Source organism: Lepus europaeus, unplaced genomic scaffold (genome assembly GCF_033115175.1).
Source record: "Lepus europaeus isolate LE1 unplaced genomic scaffold, mLepTim1.pri SCAFFOLD_29, whole genome shotgun sequence".
NCBI classification, from domain to species: Eukaryota; Metazoa; Chordata; class Mammalia; order Lagomorpha; family Leporidae; genus Lepus; species Lepus europaeus.
This window is the reverse complement of record NW_026909167.1, coordinates 3,902,501-3,908,055: the sequence shown is the minus strand read 5'-3', so window position 1 is coordinate 3,908,055 and position 5,555 is coordinate 3,902,501. Positions and strand designations below refer to the sequence as shown.

Here is a 5,555-nt window from a genome sequence, read left to right as displayed (position 1 = left end):
AAAGACAGATAGAGGCCGGCGCCATGGCTCACTAGGCTAATCCTCTGCCTGCGGCGCTGGCACCCTGGGTCCTAGTCCCAGTCGGGGCACTGGATTCTGTCCCGGTTGCTCCTCTTCCAGTCCAGCTCGCTGCTGTGGCCCAGGAGTGCAGTGGAGGATGGCCCAAGTGCTTGGGCCCTGCACCCGTAAGGGAGACCAGGAGAAGCACCTGGCTCCTGGCTTCGGATTGGTGCAGCACGCTGGCCTGGCCGTAGCGGCCATTTGGGGGGGGGGGGGTGTGAACCAACGGAAGTAAGACCTTTCTCTCTGTCTCTGTCTCTCTCTCTCTCTCACTGTCTAACTCTGCCTGTCCAAAAAAAAAAAAAAAAAAAAAGAAAAAGAAATTTTTTTTCTTATTTTTCTTTTTTTTCTTTTTTGGTTCACCCTCCAATGGCCACCGCGCTGGCTGGCGCACCGCGCTGGTCTGAAGGCAGGAGCCAGATGTTTCTCCTGGCCTATTGAGCCTATTGAGCCGTGGTGCCGGCTAAAAGACAGAAATTTAAAGCTAGCTAGTGGGAGCTAGGCAGCGTTGTGGCACAACAGGTTAAAGACAATGTCAGCGGAAGATGGGCCAAGTAGTTGTGTCCTTGTCACCCACAATGGTGACCCAGATGGAGTTCCTGGCTGCTGGCTTTGGCCTAGCCCAGCCTCAGCTGCTGTGGGCATTTGGGAAATGAATGAGTGGATGGAAGATCTCTCTCTCTCTCTCTCCCTCTCTCTCTCTCCCCCACCACCTCTCCTACCTCTCCTCTCTCCCCCCTCTCTCTATCCTTCTCTTTGTCACTGCATTTCACATAAAAAAGAAAGAAAAATTGCATAAATCAACGTATCTCTCCAAGAAACATAGAAAGCCGGGCAGGTTTGTTGTGCTTCCACCCTGCCTCCCGGTCTTCCAGTGGTGACCCTTCGCATTTCCTTTCAACTCCTGGTGGTGGAAGGAGACACACATCGAGGAGATACTGGGCCATCCTTTATAACAGTACTACCTAGGGAGGGAGGGCGGGCCGTCCCGGCTGGAGACAGTGATTGCATTGAAGAAAGTGAGAGTGTGAGTGTGAGTGTGTGCCTGTGTTCCTGTCTGGCCCAGCTACCAGCTAACGGGAGGCCCTCCCGCTCATCATTGGATGAGATTTCTGGAGAGCCAGGCCTGGAGAAACGTGGCCCAAGGGTGTGTGTGTGTGTGTGTGTGTGTGAGAGAGAGAGAGAGAGAGAGAGAATCTGGAGCTGACTCACGGGCCTGGGACCCAGTGTCATTCCCCATTCACCTTCCTCCCTCGGCCTCCTCTGCCCTGTCCTGCCCTTCATCCCCCCCTTCCTCCCCACCCACCCCCGCCGAGAGAACCAAAGCTCTCTACGGCGATACTCGCGCGCCACCTAGCGACCACAGTATCAGATCGGGCACGGTGGCCGGTGAAAGCCAAAATGGCGCTGGCGACTAAACAGTGTCCTGAGTATCGCGAGGCTTCGGGGTGGAGGCTGCGCAGTGGTTGGGGGCCTGTTTAGCACATGCGCGGTGTGGAGCACAGGCGAGCTTTCTGCTGTGGGGTGGGCGGCGGGGGGGGGGCATTTTTCTCTGGGCTGGGGCGCCGCCGCCGCCGCCGCCGCCGCCGCCGCTGCCGCCGCGCTGCCGCGAGAAGGGTGGGGAGCTGGCCGGGGGCGGGGAGCGGGCTGTGACTGGGGGTCGGCTCTTGGGTCCTTGGGCGCCACCCTGGGTGATCTGAGTCCCCTGTGGGTCACCGTTGGCGTCTTTCTTTCTCTTTCTTTCTTTCTTTCTTTCTTTCTTTCTTTCTTTCTTTCTTTCTTTCTTTCTTTCTTCCTTCCTTCCTTCCTTCCTTCCTTCCTTCCTTCCTTCCTTCCTTCCTTCCTTCCTTCTTTTATGTTCTCTTTCTCAGTTTATTCCCTGTTGTCTCTTGCTCTCGTGCTGTTCCCCGCTCGTCCGTGTGTCTGTCCGTCTCCTTCTAGCTTCTTTCTCTTTCTCACGACTTTATTTCTCACTCCCCCTTTGACTTGATATTCTTTGCCCTTTCTTATTTTTTCTTCCCACTTGCTTGCCTTCTCTCTCTCTGTCTCTGTCTCTGTCTCTCTGTCTCTTTCTCTCTCGTCTTTTTAAATCTTCATGCTCTCTCCTCTCTTCCTTATTTTGGTTTCATTTTTGTCTCCCACCTTCCCTCATGTGTTTCCTCTCTTTGTCGTGTCCTCGTGTCCTCACGGTTTTCTTTCTAAACTTCCATTCCTTCTTTTCCCCATTTTTTACGTTTTCTTTCTCTCTTCTTAGTTTTTGTCTTTCTGTTCGTCCTCCTTTTTTTTTCTTCTTACTCCAATTTCTCTCTCTCTCTCTCTCTCTCTCTCTCTCTCTCTCTCTCTCTCGTGTTCTTTCAATGTTTTCCCCTCTTTTTAATTCTCTCTGCCACTCTCTTGTCTTTTCTTCCTCCTTTCCTTTCCTTCCTTCACCTTTGGGTGGCCAAGTGGACTTTTTAAAGAAGTCTTTAGATTCCCAGGGTCACTGGGAAGAACGCACGGTCCTGAGTGCAACACGATTCTCATCAATTCTTATGTGAATGTGATATCAATACAAAGAGAAGAGGTTCGATGTAGTTCACAGATACAAAAAATAAGAATATGACACACTCCACTCCACTCCACTCCCCCCTCGCCCCCCCCCCCCGTTTTTTAAAACTTCTGTGTAAATAGTGATCTGTGGAGTGTATCCCAGGCAATAGTGAAGCCCATGGATGGCCTCTGCCACAGATGGTGTGCTGCCAGAGGATGAGCCTCCTTCCCGATGCCCCCCTCTCCCTCCCCACACACACCCCGTGAGCCAAGAGAAGACGAAGACCCCCTCCCTGGGGGTCTGACAGGCTGACTCCCGGAGCCAGGTGAGGCCAGACCTGTCTTTGGGAGGCACTTCATGCTCTGAGATTTCCAGCCTGCTGAGTCCCAACCCTCGGCTGTGTGGGCACCTATGCCCCACAGCCTTTGTGGTTATGCAGACACCTGCCCCCGACCCCCTCCACACACTCTCTGCCCCCGGGCAGCCGAGAAACACGTTCTGAGCGTCCCCCTGCCGCCTGGATGCATCCAGCTGGCTGTCCCTTGGTTCCTCGGTGTCGGTTGTTGGACTCCACCTGGTGGCCGCCTTGATATGGCTGTCGCGGGCTCCGGAGCCGGCAAGGGATGACAAGTGGCCGAGGAGCCCGAGACAGAGTGTGACAAAGTCCCTAAGCTGCAGGAAGGACTGTCCCTGCCCTGCTGGGACCTGGGGGCCTGATGTATTGGTCGGAGATTGGGCCTGGAGGATGGCAAGTGAGCAGGCGGAGGCTGTGGAGGGAGGCGGGCGTCGCCTCGCGCCTGAACGTGGCTAGACTGGGGTGGCGCTACTGTTGGCGGGTAGACCAGCACACCCTGTCACACTACGTACTGGTAGTGCTGCTGCCACCACTGCCACCAACTGCAGAGACCGACCGGAGATGTCGATCTGTGGGCGGCAGAGGGAAGGGTGCCTTGGCCTGGGACTTTGTTTTTCCTTTTTTTTTTTTTTTTTTTTTTCTTTCTTCTTTCTTCGAAGTCCTTCTGCACTTGGGCCTAACCCTAATTACTTGCTACTTGCCACTAAGGAAGGTCTGGACTGTTTTGTTTTTTTGTTTTGTTTTGTTTTGTTTTGTTTTTTTCCCCAAAGTCCCCCTTCAGGGAGTGATCGAAGGTCGCTTTTTTTTTTTTTTTTCCCCTTTGACAGGCAGAGCGGACAGTGAGAGAGAGAGACAGAGAGAAAGGTCCTCCGTTGCCATTGGTTCACCCTCCAATGGCTGCCACGGCCAGTGCGCTGCGGCCGGCGCACCACGCTGATCCGAAGGCAGGAGCCAGGTGCTTCCTTCTGGTCTCCCATGGGGTGCAGGGCCCAAGCACTTGGGCCATCCTCCACTGCACTCCCGGGCCACAGCAGAGAGCTGGCCTGGAAGAGGGGCAACCGGGACAGAATCCGGCGCCCCGACCGGGACTATAACCCGGTGTGCCGGCGCCCCAAGGTGGAGGATTAGCCTATTGAGCCACGGCGCCGGCCCCTGGGTTGCCTTTTGAGGGCCAGAGGCCAGTCTACTGGAGCCCGTGTGTGTGTGAGTTAAGGATGTAGGTGGCGGGTGGCGGGTGGCGGGTGGCGGGTGGCATGCTCATGTCCCTATTCCCCCTCCCCCACCCCAGGTCGACCAGGTGGCAGAGGAGTGTGCTCTAACAGAGATGGGTGGCATTTTGGGGACAAGTGACCGGGTCCCCAAGCTCAGAGGTGGCTGTGTCCAGTGCATCAGCCCCGTGCCCTCTCGCGTGGACATTTTTATACTTGGAGTTGTGGTTTTGGACCTGCAGGTAAGTGCTGACACGCTGTTCTCTGGTGACTGTCGCCAGAGAGAGGGGACTCCGGACGTGCGTTGGGGACACGGGGACAAAGTGGGCTTCCAGTGGGCTGGTGCTCGACCGTGCTCCTTTCTGAGAGCCACCTGCTTGGGCTCGCGCGGTGGCTTGTGTGCGTTCGTCCCGGTTGTCCCGCGACGGTGATGCCACCTCCGGCCTATGGTGCCCGAGGGCGGTGGGGGTGAGGCGGGCGTCGGGTCCTCTACCCGCGTGCGCTCCTTGCCGCTGGTGAGCCGATCGCCTGGTGGTTGTGACAACCCTCTGACTGAAAGGACCTCGATGAGGGGTGGCTTCATGCCACACGTGTGCGTGTCAGGCGTTCTCCGCTGGGGTTGTCTACCGCCTGCAGTGGGAGGCGGGGGCCGGCGAGGCTGCAGCGGGCCCCACTGGTGGCTGTCCTTGCCGGGTCGTGCCCCCCGCCCTCACTCCACGTGTTAAAACTCCGAGCTGACTGTGACCGATGTGGTGCTGTGGTGCTCTCCTGGGCCGGACCTAAGCTGCTCCAGATGAGGGACGGCCGTTCATGGCGAACGCTGCCGAGCCTCTCGTTCTGGCCTGCGGGCCCCTCGTTCTGCCTTCCCCACCCGTGGGTGGTGTGTGGGTAGCAGGGGTGCGGAAACCGGCCCGACCTCTGCTGTCCCCGTGCTTTTGCGCGCGGGGGGGTGCTGGGGTCCTGTGACGTGGCGGGCATCCCTCGCTGTCGCCCTGTCGTGGGCTGTGGCTGTGGAGCCTTGACTCCACGCGAGCCTGTGCGGTGCCCCTGGAGCGGTCCAGGTTGTGCCTCAGGTGCCTGAAGCCGAGTGGTGGTGTTGCTCCTGTCCCCCCAGTGCCCTCTCCCGGGTGTCGCTGCTGTGGCTGCCTCTGGCTGCTGCCTGTGCCCCTTGGGAGTGTTGGGGGGGTCGAGGCGGTAAGAGAAGGGGAGACCCGTGCGTGCTTCGCCTCGCTGGAGGGAGGCTGCCGGTGTCGTGCCGTCCCCACGTGTGTGGGGGGTATCGGCTTGGCGGGCGCATGCCTGCGTGCTTGCCACCCCCTGTGGGGTGGTGTGTGCCAGGTGTGTCGAGCGGTCGCGGCGTGGTCCGGCCCGGCTGGACGAGTGCGGGGGCTGGGAAGGGCTG

The 5,555-nt window shown here is 57.9% G+C and overlaps 1 long non-coding RNA gene across 1 annotated transcript; it reads left to right on the top strand.

Annotated features, from left to right (window-relative positions):
* Positions 1-1,720: 1,720 nt before the first annotated feature.
* Positions 1,721-5,392, top strand: LOC133754861 (uncharacterized). Its single transcript, XR_009865310.1, has 2 exons — positions 1,721-4,148; positions 4,234-5,392. It is a non-coding gene; the product is annotated as an uncharacterized LOC133754861 (long non-coding RNA).
* The last annotated feature ends 163 nt before the right edge of the window (positions 5,393-5,555 follow it).